The sequence below is a fragment of the Sceloporus undulatus genome, chromosome 4 (assembly GCF_019175285.1).
Source record: "Sceloporus undulatus isolate JIND9_A2432 ecotype Alabama chromosome 4, SceUnd_v1.1, whole genome shotgun sequence".
NCBI classification, from domain to species: Eukaryota; Metazoa; Chordata; class Lepidosauria; order Squamata; family Phrynosomatidae; genus Sceloporus; species Sceloporus undulatus.
The window spans coordinates 90,175,950-90,195,667 of record NC_056525.1 but is presented as its reverse complement, the minus strand read 5'-3'; the positions used below and the strand labels follow the sequence as shown (position 1 = coordinate 90,195,667).

At 41.2% G+C, this 19,718-nt stretch overlaps 1 long non-coding RNA gene across 2 annotated transcripts; it reads left to right on the top strand.

Annotated features, from left to right (window-relative positions):
• Positions 1-992: 992 nt before the first annotated feature.
• Positions 993-19,200, top strand: LOC121928310. 2 transcript variants are annotated; one of them, XR_006103480.1, is made up of 6 exons: positions 993-1,146; positions 1,744-1,912; positions 6,469-6,611; positions 10,603-10,843; positions 17,917-18,015; positions 18,834-19,200. It is a non-coding gene; the product is annotated as an uncharacterized LOC121928310 (long non-coding RNA). The 2 variants fall into 2 exon arrangements; XR_006103481.1 differs by lacking the exon at positions 6,469-6,611.
• The last annotated feature ends 518 nt before the right edge of the window (positions 19,201-19,718 follow it).

Genomic DNA, 19,718 nt, shown 5'->3' with positions numbered 1-19,718 from the left:
TGGTTGATAGGACAAAGGTATCCCTGTTTAGTGGATGCTATTGCACTGTTTTAGTGGATCAAATGTCCTCAGATGCTAGAATCAAATCCAAAGCTTATGCTAGAAATTTCCTCAAAGTCTCAAAGGTGCTCCAACAAACCTCACACACAGTTACACCTTGGAATAACACGTGGTTGTTGTGTGGCTTCAAGTCATTTCTGATCATGATGAGGTTTTCTTGACAAGACTGTTCAGCAATGACAAAAATTGAGCTTTCCTTTGAGCATCATAATCCAAAAAGCACCTGCCGCTAGGTTTGGATCCAACTGACCTGCATCCACACTGCAGGAGTAAACCAGTTTGACACTGCTTTAATGGTTATGGCTCAGTGCTAGGGAACTCTGGGAGCTGCAGTTTGTGATGGCACTAGGGCTTTGCTGAATCACAGCTTTGCTCTGGTGCCACAACAAACTGCAGGTCGCAGAATTTTCTAAGACTGAGCCCTGGCAGTGAAAGCAGTGTCAAACCGGATTATTCCTGCAGTGTGGATGCAGGGTGAGAAGGCAGGATGCCCTCTCTTTTCCCTGGGATCCCAAACCTCTGGCTCCTTTTTTCCTGATCATGCCTTCCAGAAGGTTGTGTCTGTGTGCCTCTCCCAATCCTCCTCTGTGCTGGAGTGTGTAGGGATGTGGTGGTGGTGGTGGTTTTTTCCCCTCCTCCAATTTAGTATCACATGGCGGGGGGGGGAGAGAATATATATATTCTAAAACCAAAACAGAAAAATGGCGACAGTCACGTTGTGGCGAGTCTCTGCTGCGTCATTAGATAATCTGCCTGCAAAAAGAGCCCTAAGAACAAAAGATGGCAATATGTCTCTCTCTCTCTCTCTCTCTCTCTCTCTCTCTGTGTGTGTGTGTGTGTGTGTGTGTATGGGAGAGAAAAGAGGGGGGGCTAGTAAACAGGGCTGGGAAGGGAGGTGGGGAAAGGAGGGAGGAGAGGGCGGAGGAAGAGAGAGAGAGAAGGAGGGAAGGAGGAAAAAAGAGAGAGAAGGAGGGAAGGAGGAAAATAGAGAGGAGGAGGGAGCATCGAGTGTGTGTGTGTTTATTGCAGGGTGATGGGCTCTAGCCCCAACTCCCCAGCTTTCCTCTCCCCTTTGGACAGAAAGAGGTTGGTGCCTTTCTCATCTATTATTATTGTTATTATTAATTATTATTCTAAAAATATGCTCTCAAAAGGAGGAAGGGTGGGGGAAGGAGCTGGGGGGGGGGAGAGATTTGGGTTCTTCCCCTCCTCATCCCCCCAACCTTTCCCTTCCTTCCTTTATTTTATTTGATTTCTCTGATGAATTGATTCCCTCCAGTGTGTTTTTGTTGATGATCTCTTGGGCCAAAGGGGATTTCCCAAGGCAGCTGGGTTTTGTTGACAAGGCTCCTGGCAGCAACAGCAGCAGCTGCTGGAGGGTGCTCTAACCACTAGGTGCTCCCACCAAGAGGGGAAGTAGGGCTCTGGGTGGCCAGGAAAGGAAAAGATGGGGAGAGGATGCTTGGGGGAGCAAACCCAGGGAAGCAAACCCCTGGCCACCCAGTCCTTTTCCTTCCCTCCCTCCCCCCCATCCATGGATGTTGAGAATATTTTGGATTTTGGGGAAGGGGGGGTGCTGGTTGGGGTCCCTAAGGAAGAGGTTTCTGCTCTATGTTTCTGATCTATGTTTTTCCCTTTTTTCTTTACCAAAAACAAATGTTGCGCACTCTTCTTTTCCTTAAGAATCCTGGCACTGGTCCCCTCCAGTCAAGTGATTGTAAATATAGCCTGGGATGTTGTTTACATGAAACAGCCAGAAGGAGGAGCATAGGAAGGAGGAGGAGGAGGAGGAGGAAGGAGGAGGAGAAGGAGACCCAGGAGTTGCCAAGGCTGGCTGCTTGGCTGGCAAAGGGTGAGTATGCCAAAAGGAGGAGCTGGGGTTTGATTTGATTTTTTGGGGGGGAGAATGGGGGAACTCAGTCTGCCTGGCATTTTGGAGATCTGCTGCTGAAAGGGAGGCCTCTTGGCATAGAAAGCCCCACCAGGGAATCCCAGGCAAGGGGAGTGCCAACTTGGCTTGCTTGAAGTTGCCTGGCTGGTTGGATGCCTGGTGAAAGGAGTTGCCAAGTGAAATAAGGGACAGGGCTCCTGTGCCTTTCATGGTTGTGTGGAAGAGGGAGCGGCAGGCAGTGCCTTCTGACATTCCCTCTTCCACACAACCATGAAAGGCACAGGAGCCCTGCCCCCTATTTCACTTGGTAACCCTACCAGAAAAGCCAGGCAAACCCCTTTTCTCTGACCCTGTTGCCAAGTAGCAGACCTCACTGCTTTTCACTTCTCCTGCCCAGGCCATTTGCGCTTCACAGATGGTGGTAGCAAGGATCCTGGCACTATAGGTTTTTTGGTGGGTTTTTTGGGCTATGTGGCCATGTTTTTGAAGACATCCTGGCACTGTTTTTCAGATGGTCAACACTGACCATTTGTGTGCCTTCCATCTGTTTCTGACTTACCGCAAATCCATCACAGGTTTTTTTCAGAGCGAGATTGCCACTGCCAGTCTCAGAGGCTGAGAGAGTGTGGCTTTCCCAAGGAGCTTCTGTGACTGAGACGGAATTCGAATCGTGGTCTCATAGAATCCAGCACTCAAACCACTATGCCACACTGGCTCCCTGGGAACTGTTTGCAAGTGTGTTTTTTTTACAAAACAATGTAAACAAAAGCACTTTCCTGTTGAAACTGGTAACAGTCTGAGAGCAATAGCAAACAGTTGCATGCTTATGTTTTCATATTATGTTAGTTTCATTTTATTTTAGTGTTCTGTATGTTTTTAATAGGATTGCTTTTTAATTTGGAAAATGCTTTGTGTCCCAATTTTGGCAGAAAAAGTGGATTATAAATTAACAACAACAACACACTTCTGATGGATAATTTCTGAGTGGTCTTAATTACATAGAAGTATTGGTGTTCCAGTTTTTTCAGATAATTTCAGGGGAGGCTCAGAACTTCCTATCTTAGGTGGGCCTCAAGACCCCTATTCCTCCGTTTTGGGGTCCCTGGGTGGTCAATATTGTTCCCCTTCTTTAGGGTCAAACATAGACTGGCACTGTTTTCATGGAGGAGGGTGGTTTGTACTGAAAGAGCAGCCAATCATTATTTGATATAGTGTGTGTTTGCATTTTACTGCAGGGTGGATTGTGCCAGATTTTGGATAGTTGTAATGCCATCAGCAGGCTGTATGTCTTGGCTCCTTGGGCTGGGATGTCCTCCAGTTGCAGGGAGGGTTTCAGCTGTCAACCCAGGTCCAAAACACACAGCAGAAATTATCCAGTTTGAGACCACTTTACCTGCCCTGGTTCAGTGCTAGGGAATCCTGGGAATTATAGTTTATTGTGGCACCAGAGCTCTCTGACAGATAAGGCTAAATGTCTCACAAAACTACACTTCCCAGAATTCCCTAGAATTGAGCCAGGGCAGTTAAAGTGGTCTCAAACTGGGTTATTTCTGCAGTGTGTTTTGGATCCCAGAGATCATCAATCTTGCCTTCCAGTTTAAAGCTGAGAGAAAGGGCATAACTTCTAGTTTGGCAGCCCTCTGTATATTCCCTGACATTTCCCAAAGGTGGGAATGGTTGTTGGACTGCCCCTCCCAGCATAGCCAGTAGTGAGGAATGCTGAGAATTGTATAACAACATCTAGAGGGCTGCATGATTCCCACCTAAGGGATCTGAAGTTTTGCAGGTGGCCTTCTAAATATTTCATCTGTCAAAGCTGTCTACAAACCTGATAAAAAAAATTCCAAGGTCCTAAAAGTTTAAAAGACTCAATGTCCCCGATGTATACAGCTGAAGCATTTGTATTGTGCTTGTCCTGATATTAACCTTCTGAGGCAGATCAGGTTGAGAGAGAGTGACCTGCCCGAGGCAAATGTGACTGTACCATTAAGCAGTGTGCCTCGGGTAGTAAATGCTGAGGAGCAACCATAGCAGCAACTGTGAATGTTGGAAGGCAGTGCTTTGAGTGCTTCTAGCCTACCAACCCCAGGCAGTGTGGTGGAGGATAGCGTCCTGTTGCTGGTGTTGAAATAAGATTCAGTTGCCAGTTCAGTTGTCTTTTGCACATGGAATGGAGGAAGGAACCATTTTGTTCCTTGTCTTAGGCAGCACAACATCTGGGAGCCAGTCCTGGCCCAAGGCCCATCCGGTGGTTTTGTGGCTGAGCAGAGATCGGTACTGTTGTGTATTCTGTCCAGAAGCCAGTACTGTTTTCCTATGCCATGTAGAGCCTAAAAAGACTTGCATTTTTACAGGAAGATGTTGTTTCACACAGACTGATCCTAGGCATGTTTACTCGGAAGTGAATTCCATTGGCTTCATTGGGAGTTAGCCTATTTAAATGTATAACATAGCAATTTTAACCTCAAACCCATTTTCAATGTGCAGCACTCTAAGTGAGCACTGAGATCCACAATACAGTGCCTTGGAGCATGGACAGAGTGTCTTTTTATCACCCATTGACTGGCGATCAGCACCTTGCATGTGGTAGTTTGATGTCCAGGTTTGAGCGTCTATAAGTCTTGGAAATTAACTATTGGGAAAGATCAATCCTACAGCATTCTGAAATAAGGATTTCAGTAATAGGAAGTATTAACCATGCTGTGATCATATGGAATAAAGGAAGAAATTTAAAATATAAAGCATTGTCGTTTTTAAAAAAAGGGATATCTACTAGTTCTGTATTTAGCTGATCAGTAGAAAGCCATTCCCACAGGAATACAGTGTCCATTCCCCCTGTCTTTTCTCTGTCTGGACATTCCTAAGCATAGTTGTTTTGGTTGTGATTGTGGTTGTGTGCGTTCAAGTTGTTCCCAACTTATGGTGACCCTGTCATGGGGTTTTCTTGGCAAGATTTGTTCACAGGACAGTTCTGCGGGCCAAATTACTGCTCACCAGACTAGCTTCAAGATCTTTGCCACCTGTCTATGTTATGTCCCAGGCAGCAAGATCATTTGCCAAAAACATCTCTTTTCCAAGCTATGACCACTGCTATCTGTACTACCTATACTGTCCATCTGAAATATTTAAAGCTGCACCATACCTGGATCCTTATGAGAGCCAGTGTGGCATAGTGGTTTGAGTGTTGGACTGTGACTCTGGAGATGAGGATTCACTTCCCAGCTCAGTCATGAAACCCCTTGGGCAAGTCACATGCTCTCAGCCTCAGGGGAAGGAAATAGCAAACCTCCTCTGAACAAATCTTGCCAAGGAAATCCCATGGTAGGGTCACTATAAGTTGGAAACAACTTGAAGGCACACAACAACAAACAAAGTTCTTTAGAGGAGGCAAAGTGAGAACCTTTAAATCTATATAGTAAAATGCTTACAGGTTGCCCATGGCCATGTTGATATGAATAAACAGAATGTTCAGTGTCAGGATACCTAAATCATGCATTTGCTTCATGGTGACTGACTGGGTTATATTTTAACAAAACATTGGGGTGTTTGCTTCCTTTGGCCAATAAGCAACCACGGTTCAGGTCTTTGGCCTTGGTTCCATTATTGCAGTATCTGTGATTTTAACAGATATTTTTCTGTAAATACATCCACCTACAGTCTAACACTCCCACCCACCCCCTTATTTGTCAAAATGTGTGTGTGTGTGTGTGTGTGTGTGTGTTAAATGTACTGTTGCTGTCCATTCTTTTGTAGGTCTGTGTTTTAGGGGAGGTGGTGTATGTTGTTTGGAAAGGGCTGGCTGGGCTATGAGGCTTCCTGAAAAAGCAGCAGATGATGTGCCTGTGAACCAGGGCTGATGCATAACAGAGAAGGTGGTTTTGGAAATGTATCCACTGAATAGTTTTTTGTGCAGTGCTGTTATCAGGGGAAATGATTATTTAGGGTGAATGAGGATTTTTCTGCCATACATAGTACTCCTAGCCTGAAGGGGAAAGGGAAAATTAATTTCCCTTAAAGCTGCAAGTAGGAATTAGGAATAATGTAGACATTTCTTTTGCAAACTGAGCACATCGTTGTGATTCTGTTTTATGCTGTCCCTGTGATTGGAGTTATTCTCAACCCATTGTATGTTAATTTCTTCCTAATCTTGTATCTGCATGAACATGCATAATAGTGGCGTTCAGCTGGTAGGAAGTAACCCACAACATAAGTTGCTCCCAGATGGACTGCTGTCAAAAAGCATTCTACAACTCATAGAATCATCGTTGGAAGAGATATCAAGGACCATTCAGTCCAACCCGCTGCCACACAGGAATGCACAGTCAAAGCACTCCACACAGATGGCCATCCAGCCTCTGTTTAAAAACCTCCAAAGAAGGAGACGCTACCAGTCTCTAAGGCAGCATGTTCCACTGTTGAACAGCTTTACTGTCAGGAAGTTCTTCGTAATGTTTAGGTGGAATCTCTTTTCCTGTAGTTTGAATCTTCTTTTTTCTTTTTGCCTTTGTTTCTTTAAGAGATTCCTAGCACCACCACCAATAGATGAAAGAAGCAGTGGGAAAAAGCAGGAGGGTTGCAAACTGAAGATCACATTATATGGACCCCTGTAACATTCACTGAATGGAAAAGTTGCAAGTACCATTGGTCAGTCCCAGTAAAGGTGATTGTCCCCAGCAAATCACAACTATTATCTGCTGAAATAAAAGGTGGCAGAAAGAGGGGTAGAGAAGGGAAAAAGAAAAAGAAGAACAAGATAGAGGAAAACATGTTCAGGAAACTTAGGAAAGAAAGCATAGAACAAGTCTCACTCATTAAACTTAGGGGGGATGTACTGTCTTTAATGATACATATTGAATGAATTTTCTCAGAACTGTGGTGTTGCTGTGCATAATTCTGCATTTCCTTTCCTTTACTAATTTATCAGCTTCAAATATATAGATTTCCTTTTTAGTGATATCCATAGTACTTTGAGTTCTGCTGTTACTGTAATTACATACAGCAGGCACAGTCCACTGGGAACATCTTCTCAGATCACATTAAAATAAGCGACTAATTTCATAGGCCTGGCGTATAAGATCCCAGTGGAGTATACACAATATTTTTAATCAAGATGGCAGTTAATTCTTCCTCCTCATGGTTGTAGTTAAACACTCTTTCCTAACCTGCTACTCTCCAGATGTTTTAGAGTACAACTTCAAAAAGCCCACCACACTAGCCAGTGGTTAAGCATGCTGAGAGCTGTAGCCACAGACACCATGAGGGTATCAAGATGAGAGAAAGTCTATATGTTCAGAACTGCAAAGTTATGAACAAGGAGACAGTGATATGGGGAAGTTGGATCTGTACATTTGTGGGATGGAACATGTAAATTTAGCAGCAGGCTGAGTTTAGGATGAATATAGATTACACAGTCGGGGGGGGAACATATTATTGAAACAGCACATTATGTACTTCAGACCAATAGCACTGGTGCCATAGTTTGGAGGTGTAGCATATCACTGAGTGATAAGCATCATATTGTTAAGGGAAAAAATAATTAAGTAAAGGGAGTGCCAGTGTTCTCACAAGTTTTAAAGTAGGAATGGGAATATGGTTGGACTGCAGCTTGCATCTGCCCTCACAGCATTGGCTATGCAGACTAGAACTGATGGAAGTCGCAGTCAACCAACCTGTTGGCAGCCACATGTTCCCTAACCTTGCTTTAAAGGCTGGCTTTTTAATATTAAAGATTTAATGGAAAAACGGGGGGAGGCAGGGTGCTTTAAGAGCATTTGTTGTGGTTACTTTTTAATCCGTCATAATAACTATAGCAACAGTAGCAACAAACATTAGTCAGGCAATCATGTTTGAAGCAAATGGATTTGTCTTCGGCATACATGCCTTCTTGATTGACCCATTCAATTGCTTTTTTCATAAGAATCATTGGTTTGGCTAGAAATGTAGGTGCTCCTAAGGAGTAATTGGGTTTGAACTGTCACCCAAAAAGGGAAGGAGAAACCCAGTCCCCAAATGAATTTTCTGATTTAAATAGCTGGCATGTTTAGCTAAAATGATCTCAGGGGGCAGGGGTTAGAAAGACCTCTGTCTGAGATCTAACAGAACTAGAGCCAGAAAATCAAAATAAACAGCACATTACTGGATGTGATGGTGGTGTTATAAATTATGAAATAGTTCTTTATGTGTTCCCATAGGCTTCACAAACATGAGAAACATGATAAAAGATGAAGGCATTACAAGACGTAAAGGTGGTTGGGATGCTCTTTGTAGGAATGAGCCTTGATTTCCTGACTTTTTTTCTAGCATAAGGTGACTAGAAGCCTTCACTTGTGGACAAAGTGTGTTTAGTCTTAACTATGGTTTTCTGTATGTTCTGCTAACTTCAAACTGTATGGTTTTTATTTGTTTCAGTTAATTTTACAATCAGTTTGGATATATCTCTAAATAGTTTAGGTCTGACTGTATTTGGTGGAGAAAGGCAAGATCTAAATACAGCAACAACTTTGGTTCATTGAAAACAGATCCAAAAGCTTCTAATTTCATGGCTTTTGTGGAAGAAGGGAGAAGCAGAGAGTACTGGAGTCCAAGAGTTGTTCATCTACTCTAGCTTCAGTCCTAGAATGCTAGATATAAATAGTATCTTAATTTGAATTTTTGTGACATTTGCAGGAAAATAGGGATCTGCCTTAAACTGAGTTACATATAGCTTAGTGTTGTCTATATTGTCTGGCAATGACTCTCTGGAATTTCAGATAATAGGCATTCCCACCTGTAACTAATTGTTCCAAGATTTGGACTCGGGACCTTGTGCTCTACAGCTGTGCTGGGTCCAGAGCTGTAACTCTTCCTCCACAGAGCTCAGAAGCCTAGATAGGAATTTGTCCCATAATATGATCATAACTGTGCTGTGAGGTAAGTTACACTGGAAGCTGATGACTATCATCATCATCATCACCACCACCACCACCACCACCATCACATTTATTTATAGCATGCTTTGCCCCAAAATTGGGACTCAACGTGGCTCACAATTTAAAAGGACAATTCAATTAAAAACATACAAAGAGAAAAGTATCAAAATAGAATTGAATGATTTACAATATTACAGCAATTCAGCCTCATGTTAAAAGAACAAAATACAGTTTATAAGACCAAAAATGTCTTTAAAACAGAGTAGACTCATTGAATTGAGGGTGGGCATCAGAGGTCAACACTTACGTAAGTTAGTTTGAGTCAGTGGGTCTACTCTCATGAATATAGAGCAGTTGAATTCTACATAGTTTACTCAGATTTTATGGCCTTTAGGTTACTATTTTGACTAGCTACATGACTGGGCTGTAATTTGTATCTGAGTCTGTTACATCCAAGTACTACAGCCTAATTTTTAAACACAAGCATGCTGATTCTGAGCTAGGACCTAATAACGACCTCATCTGATTTTTTTTAAATCAGTATTTTGAAAATACAGTCACCCCTCCTTTTTCGCAGACTTGAGATCCACGTTCTTGTTTATATATGGAGGGGCGACCTCCATTAACCCCAATGGGGCACACCCCTGTGGTGCTGAAATAATGCATGCTCACGGGGGTGTGCCCTATTCAAGCCTATGGGGCTTGAATACATGCGAGTCACCGTTTTCGTGAGGGGTCCAGAATGGATCCCCTGCAAAAACGAAGAGTTGACTGTATATTGTCCAGCAGTGTGATATCTATGTTCTTAAATCATGGGCTCTTTCACATGGAGGAGGCAGGGGTCATTAAACATAATTAAATCATGCTAATAGCACAGTCAAGGGGAAGATTATCACACATTTCTCCTGTTTGTGTCCCGTGCATAAACTGTAATGGGTGCATCATTGGGTAATAACGGGAGTTTCTGTTATTAACCAATGACACGTCCATTACTGTTTATGCACAGGACACGAATTGGAGAAGTGCACAGGGGTGTGATAATCTTCCCCCAATTGTGCTGTTAGCGCAATTTAATCACTTTTTAATGACACTTGCCTCCCATGCGAAAAAGTCCCATATCTTTTTCTTCATTTCAGTGAAAGGAAGTGTTTTAATTAATAATACCACTTTTTTTTAAAAGAAATGTAATTTTAATGAAATATACAACTGCTTTTTTCTAATGTGGTCCAGCTGTTTTCTAGAGTATCCTGTTGCTCTTTTTGATTTAGACTCTTTTTTTGCTTTCACTTCTATAGAGTTAGTTGGACTTTGATTTTCATTTTAAAAGAAAAAGAAATTGATAAACAATAAGGTTTTAGCTTCTAGCCTGAAAGACATTGGTGAAATTCTGTATGGCTTAGCGTAGTATAGTACCACATGTGGACCTACACTAGGATGAACCATACAACAATCCAGACTTACCATATAGCTCTGAAGGCCATCTCCACGTGCCTCTTGGAGGGGATGTAGGTTTGGAAAAGCATCTGGTTATGTTCACTTAGCCAGATGCAAAATGATTACACTGATATCCACCAGGGTCCTGCAGAGCTCTCAGTGTTGGAGAGGGAGAAAGGAAATACTAGCTTCCACAATAACCAAAAAAGGGCATATGCAAACATTAGGAAACTTGTGTGTGTATGCGCGCGCGCACGTGCGTGCCATTAAGTGTCAAGATTCAAGACATCAATTTATTTATTTTCTCAGAATGGCACCAATTCAGAATAAGAAGTCTAAGGAATACCAGTATGCTCAGGTTATGACTTAGCCACATTATGGATTTCATCTGCCATCTTCCCCATCTTGTTATTCTCCATCATTTGGCATCATTTTAACCAGCTGGAAGAAAGACTTTGTGGATAAAAGCTCCGGCATGATTGAGGAGGTATCTGGTGAAAGCTTGATCATCCATTCTATTGTTGATAAAAAAGTATCACAACAGCAAAAGGTAAGTGAAGACTTAGGGACAAATGAAGATTTAGTACCATCAGCTTTTTCCAGGAGAATGAAAGAAAAGTCCTGCTCCTTTTGCTGTGCATATATGTAGCCCATAAAAAATAATCTTCCTATTTTTTTAAGATATGATGTAGAAGAAAATGTGTTTCAGAAAGGCTTCATATGCAAATGTACTTCAGTTTAAAAACCAGATGTGTTCCTGGACATTACTTCTTTAGCAGAAAAGTTGGTATCAGAGGCAGAAACAACATGGAAAGAATAGGGATAGGTTCCTGTATTACACAAAAGGAACCGTTGGATATGTTTCAGCAAACCTTTTTATCCATAATAAAACATATACAATATAAAATGAAGGACCCAGGTCAGGTAAGCTTTACATAAGTAAATAAAAACATTTTGAATCTTCTAGAGATGACTTGAAAGCTTTTTTCACTTGCATCCTGGGGTTATTTTTTATCTTTTGCCAGCCTCCAGTTTTCTTCTGATTTCCATTTTGGTGGCAAACTTCTAGATCTATGCATTTTTAACATACTAAGAGTAGCTGGCGAGGCAGGCTTATCTGATATTTCCTTTTCCCTCTGTTGTTCTGTTCACACATGCTCAGTAAGGGATTTTGGAGGCAGCTGCTGTTTACAGTAGGATCAGCTAGAATAGTAACTCAGTGTTTCTAGATCAAGCTTTGTTGTATTGTTTACTGCAGACACACTGTTGCAAACTAACACTCAAAGATTGTATTCCTTCAGTCTTTCATCATCCTCCCAGTGGTGATGCTGCTAAAAAAAACTCCAGCTAGACAGAAAATGAGGAAGAAAGTGGTGAGCTGGATAAATTTTAAAAGACTTTGTACAAAGGAGCATCATTGTCAGAGACTTTGTTAACTGAGGAAACTCTGTTCCTTGTTGTAGCAGCATCCTTGATGGCATGAAACTAAGTCATAATCACTGGAAGTTATTATGCAGCTTCAAGGATTGCCTGTAGATACTGTATGTTAATTTCAGTAGCATGAAACAGCATAAAACTACAAGTAGGCATTTTATGCACAGAACCACTGAGTTCCTAGTGAACCTTTTGCCTCAGAATACCATTCAGGTCACAGCCTATTGATATTCTAACCCTCAATTAAGTTTATGAAAATCATATAATAAAAACTATGGTAAAATTTTTGAGATGTGTTTGCATAATTTGCAGATGGCCACTGTAAATATCAAAAATTCATATAGTTTGTCACTATAAAAGTGGAGATGTCAAAACGAGTAAAAGAGGGGGAACAAAATGAAGGAAATCTTTGCATTTAGCACAGTGGCTCTCAGCTTTTACTTCTGCTAACATTTCAGACTATAGGTCCCAGAAGTCTCAGCCAGCATGGACAATACTTGGGAATTCTCAAAGTCTAAAAAATATCTGGGGGACCAAACATTTAAACTGCTGGTAGCAGCTTATATCCAGTGGTTTAAATAGTAATAGATCTCTGGACTGATGTTCTTTTGTGATATCTGTATCTCACAAAGGGGGCTTTTTTTTGGGGGGGGGATGAAGTTTTAAAAACCTAGGCAAATATTCTTGTCAAACCACTCTAGTAAACAAGATCAGATTAACTGGGTTAATTGAGTTTCATATTTCATTGTGTAAATATCTACCTCTTCTTATGTAACATTTGTTTGTGGTTTCTTTTTAAACTATTTGAGCAATATTTTTTGTCTCATTATTGCCCTCTTGTGTGTATGTGTTTTAAAATAAAATACACAAGATGCCTGTTCAGAATAACATAATATAGCAATTTCTGTGTAGTGACTTGTTAATTTATGATTTGGGCATTGCAATATTCAGAATAAACTGATCTTTACACAGCTAGTTTCCAAACTCTGATAAATACATATAAATCAGTTTCCAAACACAGATAACATGAATACATTTACCCATATATTTGTAGCTCACTTCCTTCAGTTTCTAGAGATACTAATTTAGCATTTTGTATTCTGGATTTAAATGTCAAGGAACAAAGTGGCCTGAGGTTATAATCTGCTTCCCACTGAAGTTTATGGCAAAGGAGCCACTGATTTGAGTGGTTGGGTTGCATCCTAAATCACCACTTATATAAGCAGTCATATTATGTAATTCTTTTTTCAGCTTTTGTCTTTGTGTGGAAAATGTCAGCATCCCTCTGTAGTCTCCCTTTTTGATTCTGCTTGCAGACCAGTAACTGTTAAATTTCTGTCTTTGATAGGGACAGGACAGGAATGACACCTGGCTTTTGCTATGTCAGTTCAGGTGAATTTTAAGTATAACCAAAGGGTATGATGTAGAATCCTGTGTGATATCCAGATGATTCTGGGCAGTGTTGAATGCAACACATCAGACCAGAAAGAGTGCCCAAAAAACAACAACCCTAACACTCACTATTGCAAGCAAGCATCCTTTGAATTCCCTTCCCCTATGTGATTAGCAAAGCTAACTTATGCCAAACCAGTACCTGAGGCAGAAAATCAAATTAGCGATCCACTACTCATGATTTGTTCATTTATTTACATAGAGCTGTAAGTGAATGTGGTGGAAACCCTAGGTCCATGCCCCAGAAAAAATGAACAACAGCAAGCAGAAAAGCAACAAATGAAATGATGGAAGTAAGGGAGAGGCAAAAATAAGAAGCAAATTTAATGCAAGCAAGTGCTCTCTCTACATACATGTACATATACACACCTTGCTTTACCTAGTTAGGGCATGTCCAATTGCGAATGAAAAATTCAGTTGTGCTAAATGATCCAAAGAGAGCAAGTGTGTGTAATGGTTTGAGCGTTGGACTATGACTGTGTTGGAATCCCCATGTGGCCATCGAAAACCCACTGGTTGACCTTGTGCAAGTCACATTCTCTCATACTAAGAGGAAGGCAAAGGCAAGCCCTCTCTGAACGAACCTTGCCAAAAACTCTGCGATAGGTTCACCTTAGGTGATAGGTTGCCATAAGTCAGAAATGACTTAAAAGCACACCACAACAACAATCAGAAGCACATTTTTAGATGTTTGTGAAGCAAAAGACTGATTCTGGAGAGTGGCACTGGGGATGCTCCAGTACAGCTCCATGACCAAGATGCCATGGACCATTGTGTCTCTCACACAATGAGAGAGGTGTGCAGCTTGGGAGTGCTCTTAGATTGATCACTGTCACTACAAGCTCAGGTGGATCCATTGCTTGGAATACTTAGTTCACCAACTATGGCCTTTCCTGGTCAAGAATAACTTAATCATAGTAGTCCATGCACTGGTAACTTCCCGATTAGACTATTGCAATACGTTGTATGTGGGGCTGTCCTTGTAAACGCAGAAACTGCAGCTACTGCAAAATTCAGCAGCTTGACTGCTCACTATATTCAAACCATAAAACGCTTGTTTTAAAGGAATTGCACTGGCCACCTGTAGGCTTCATGTCCAAATGCAAAGAGCTGGTAATAATATTTAAAGTCCTAAATGGCTTGTGACCTTGGAGGGCTGTCCTCCATATCTCATTTTGGGAGCGACACACTGTAGAAGAATATGAGAGAGGGCCTTTTGCGTTTTGGCACCTTAACTGTGAATACCCTTTTCTTAAAGGCCCAATTGGCACCAACATTGCTATCAATCTGGCACCAAATAAAAACATAGCTTTTTATTAAAGCCTCAGGGCCAAAATGATTTCATCCAATTTGCACATGTGCTGTAGTTGGCATTATTTTACATTGTTGGCATTATTTTAAATTAGTTTGTCTTCAGTGCTAAATGGTTTATACATTTTAATCTTTTAAAATTATTCTTATTAGTTTAAGTTGTCTTAAATTTATTTTGTTTTATGTTGCCCTGATACAGAGTGGAATTATAAATATTTTCATAAATAAAAATAATTTCAGTTTTACCTATATTATCCCTAATAATAATAATGGGAAAATGTAACTGATTGTATTTACTGTATTTTTTATGGTATCTAAACATCTGAAACATTACAATTTGCTGCTTCTACCAATCTGAATAATATTGTGTTGATTAACTGTCATTTGCCTCATTCAGGCGTGGCTAGTCTTTTAACAACAGGGTTGTTAAATATATTTTCAATTCAATAAAATCAAATGCATGCAAAATTTTGTGTGTATACATTTATTATATTTATTTTTGGGGGAGAACAAAAGGGATCCATAACTCCAGTAAGATTCTTGAAGGGGTGACCCAAGGAAAGGTTAAGAATCACTGCTTGTAGATGTTGTTGGATTACAACTCGGATCATCCTTAGCAAAGATAGGCAGTGATGAAAACTGATGGGAGTTGGATGCCAATCTCTGGAGGGTCACACTTTTCTGATCAGTGTTTGGGATCAGACTGTCCCATCTCTTCAGCGCTGAAATCCCAGTGAGTACCCTTTCTGTTCAGAGAGGAAACTAAGCTTCTTCACAGCATTTCTAATGCTATCAACTGGAGACTTGGGGCTGTTATTAATGCTATAGTAGGCATTCCTGGAGTTGCTTGATCAGATCTCAGTGATGTATGTTTTAATTACATCCTGTTTCGATTACTGTAATGTGCTGTACATGGGGCTACCTTTGAAGACTGTTTGGAAACTCAACTTGGTACTTCCCAGGATTCCATAGGAAGTTGGTACTTCACTTCCCAGGACTCCACAGGAAGTTGCTATGGTAATTAAAGTGGAATATAGACCTGTAACTGTAGTGTGATAAGGCCCAAAGGGCTGTAACTAGAGTGTTAAACTGATCCTGCTGTAGAGAGCATAACAGTTCCTTTGTTGCAACAGCTCCACTGGCTACCAGTCAGTTTCCAGGTACAATTGAAGGTTCTGGTTCTGACTTTAAATCCCTTTATTACTAGGGTCCATATAACAGACTCTGCCTACGTATATGAGACCCTCTGAAGAGAGCCCTTTTTCAGTTTCACCACCTTCATAGTTGGTGGGACATGTAATAAGGCCTTCTCAATTGCTGTACCTGGACTCTAAAATCCCTTTCCTAGGATGGCTAGAATTGCTCCGTCCTTGCTGTCCTAAGGAAGATGACATATTGTTTTAAACTGTATTGTTTTTAAACTGTTTGATATCCCTTTTTAAGCATATGTTTTAAATTGTTTTAATGTTATTAATAGAATGTGCTCATATATGGTAGTGGCCCCTGGCACATGGGGGGGGGGGACTGACCAATCCCCTACATCAGATAGTTTAAGAAGTGTGTGTGTGTTGTGTGCCTTAAGATTGTTTCCGACTCATGGCCACACTTAAGATGAACCTATCATAGGGTTTTCTTGGCATTATTTGTTCAGAGGAGGTTTGCTGTTTCCTTCCCCTGAGGCTGAGAGCATGTGACTTGCACAAGGTCACCCAGTGAGTTTCATGGCTGAGCTGGGAATCAAACCCTGGTTTCCAGAGTCATAGGCCAACATTCAAACCACTACACCACACTGGCTCTTAAGAAGCCTTAGTCTGTAATAATCCAAGCAGGTATTGAAAACAGCCATTTTAAAATACAGCCTATTTTATCCTATTGACCTGCATCCAGTGATGCCACATGACCAATGCAACCAGTTTTTACCAATGGAACTGAGAGTGGGTGATTCTCCCTCTGGAGCACATGTGGATGTGTGTGTGCATACGCATGTGCTGAAGAGCAGAAATTACCCTTTCCCAGTTCCAAAGGCAGAAACGGGGTAGAGGTTCAGGCAGCTTTGAGGGGGACTCTGTGCCTAGCAGACCCACAACATTGAATTTTGCCCTCACTGGTTTTATTGTATGATGTTCAGTGAGTTTCCTGGATACCATTTTTCTTCCAAGCTGACCTATAAATAATGTATGTAAATTGAGAGATAAAGTTGGTTTTGGGTGTAGTGTGAGAGGACGTCATGCAATGAGCATCTGCTGGGGCCCAGGATGGCTCTAAGAAGCTGTCACCATTACTCCTATAGCTTAGGTTTCAATGAGTAGAGGATGGGAGTGAGAAAGGGAATGAGAAGCCACTGCCAGCCTTGCTTGCTCACGTATCAGTTGTTTCCTGCTGCAAGAGAGCAAGAAGTAGTGGTGATGAGAAATGGCAGCAAGGATAGTAAGGAGGAAGTAAACTTGCTGGCACAGGGGAGTTAAACACAAGGAAGGTTGTCTGAAAGCTGCCCCTGCCCACAAAATGGCACTGACACTGCCAGTTTAGGTCAACATTTGTCACTTTTTTGTCTTTTTAGATGGCAGCTAGAATTCTAAACTTATTGTTTGCACCCATTATCTCCTGCAGTTATTAATCTGGCTAAATCCAAGATAATTAAAATGGATTTGCAGTCAAAGTGCAGAGTCTCTCTTCTAGTCAAGTAGTGTGAAAATATATATGTGACAAATCCAGGAACCTCTGATTTCTTCGATCATATTTCAAAATTTCTCTTTTCTGAGCCACAAAGCTGCCATTTAAAATTGAAGTTAAGTCCTGTGGAGTTGAGTCCTTTGTTAAGTCCTGTAGGTGTAGTATGATAAGCCACTTGAGGGACATGGCATAATACAGTGGGCCCTTGATATTTACTGGAGGTTGGTTCCACCTGTTTGGTTCAAGGACCTCCCATGGATGTCAAAATCCATGGATGCTCAAGTCCCATTGTATACAGTGGCACAGTACCATGGTGTCCCTTCTATAAAATAATAAAATCAAGGATTGATTTTTGGAATTTATATATTTTGGGAATAGTTTAAAACTGTGGATAGTTGAATCCATGGATAAAGAATCTGTGGATATGGAGGAACGACTGTACAACTCATGAAGAGTGTTTAATCATGAGCACTATCTTGTTTAATCTTAGCAAAGCAGTGGAAAACTATCTAAGCCTTATTGTCTACTGTCTGTGCATGTGTCTTCATTTACTTGCTGTTTTGCATAAATGGTAATCATGCACAGTGACGTCAGTCTTGGATGAATTACCTAACATTTTGCCAATAAATACAATGGTGGAGGTATGTGTGCTCTTGAATAGTTTGTATTTAATCATATGACACACCATTAAAATGTCTGCAGTGTGGTAGATTAAGATCAACCTTATTTTCATTTCTATTATGTGTGCTTCAGGTTCAACTACCACATCTCAGCAATGCTACTGAAGAGCCAAGGATCTGTATTGTATTGTCCATGATCATCTTTTTTGAACATACACACAACTGTGGAGAGGTAAAGCCTTTTATTCCTGTGGTCACCTGTATCCAATAAATGGAAATACAGTTATTCCAAGGATATGAGTAGGCAATGACTGACAGGCTGCCCTGGCTCAGTTATCACTGTGCTGATGCTGTCTATACTAAAGGTACAGTACTGTGATAACTGAAGGATGGCAGCCATCTTGCCTTCACAGGATCTCAAGAAGTGATCAAAGACAACATTATTCTGTTTTGAAAAGCTGGTGTATGCTTTATTGATGAAAATTAATTGCAGACATATCCTGAAGCTAGACAATTCCTAACAACAGCTAAATTCACAGCTTATTATTTGCTTTAACCAATGCTGATTGTTTGTTAGTTACACAATAAAAAATTTTTGGGGGGAAAGATACTGTGTTGTAACTTATTTTTGCTGTTAGGAAGTTCTCCTTGAAGTTGTCAAATAGAACATTTCTGACCTGACCTGCTTTTAACAAATTTCAAGATAGGGTAGAATCAATAAAATAACTTTAGAACAACTCAGACTGAGTGATATAGAAAAGCAAGCAATGATCTTGCTAGATTCCAAATGCTTGTTTGAATCACCATGTTCTAACATGGTGCCCAAATTAAAGGAATATCTGGGCATCCAAGAGGAAGCTCTCTTGGCTCTCTACATGATATATTGCTCTTAGTGGTGAGAAACCTAGGAGGGTCTCCCCAAGGTGTATATTGGGAGAGGTTCCTTTAGACATCTAGGTTCCAAACCTAGATACATTGGATTAGACGTGCCTTGGCAGCCAGCATGGTTTCTTTAAAGCTGATGGAATATGCTTTCTATCCCCCCTTAAGGAACAGATGTATCTAGACCTTGCATTATCGTCAGCCCCACATAGAGTGCAATGGAGTAATCTAAATGGGAAATTGCCAGTACGTGTTCCTGCCCAGAAAATGGTGAGCTGACTCACTCTGAGCCACTGAGGCAACCTGGGCCTCCAGTGACAGTCGATTCTGGAATACTTTGTATACTATGTAACTGTTCTTTAAGGGGAAGTGTAACCCATACTCAAAACAGGTTCCTTACACTATTATTGGACATGGAAACCAATGAACCACACAGTCTATAGTCTGTTAGGATTCAGCCTCAACTTAGTGGTCTTCATCCAGCCTCTTACATTGCTTCATCTCTTAACAGTACAATTAAATCTGACAACCATGACAAACGCTGTTGCTGTGTGCTCTGTAACTGTTACCCACTCTTGGAGGCCTAGAAACATCAGAATGATGCAGTGATGAACTGACTGTTAAAAGCTATCCCATCCTCAACGGGCACCGTCTCTCTAAATCAAGTTGTGCCTGGGACAGATAGCCAGCTGAGACTGGACATAGTCATCATGGACTGAGACCACGAGACGATAACCAATGAGAACATCATGATCCCCTTTTAGAACAGGAAACCAGCCATGAGGGAGGCTAGCACTGAGCAAAAGAACCAATAACAAGGGAGGTACAAAATAGAGAAGGAGAAGGAGGCATCCTGAAAACAAGAGCTTCACTAGATACAGATTAGTGGGAATTAAAAAGTTGCTCCTCTTTTTCTAGCTTCCTCCATGCTGACCAAATGAAAAAACTGTTGCCTCTGCCAGTCTGAAGGAGTGAAAAAGAGTCAGTGTGCATGCATAGGGGAAGTGACCTTACCAGGGTGACTGCTCCAGTGGCATGGTATAGGGTGTGCAC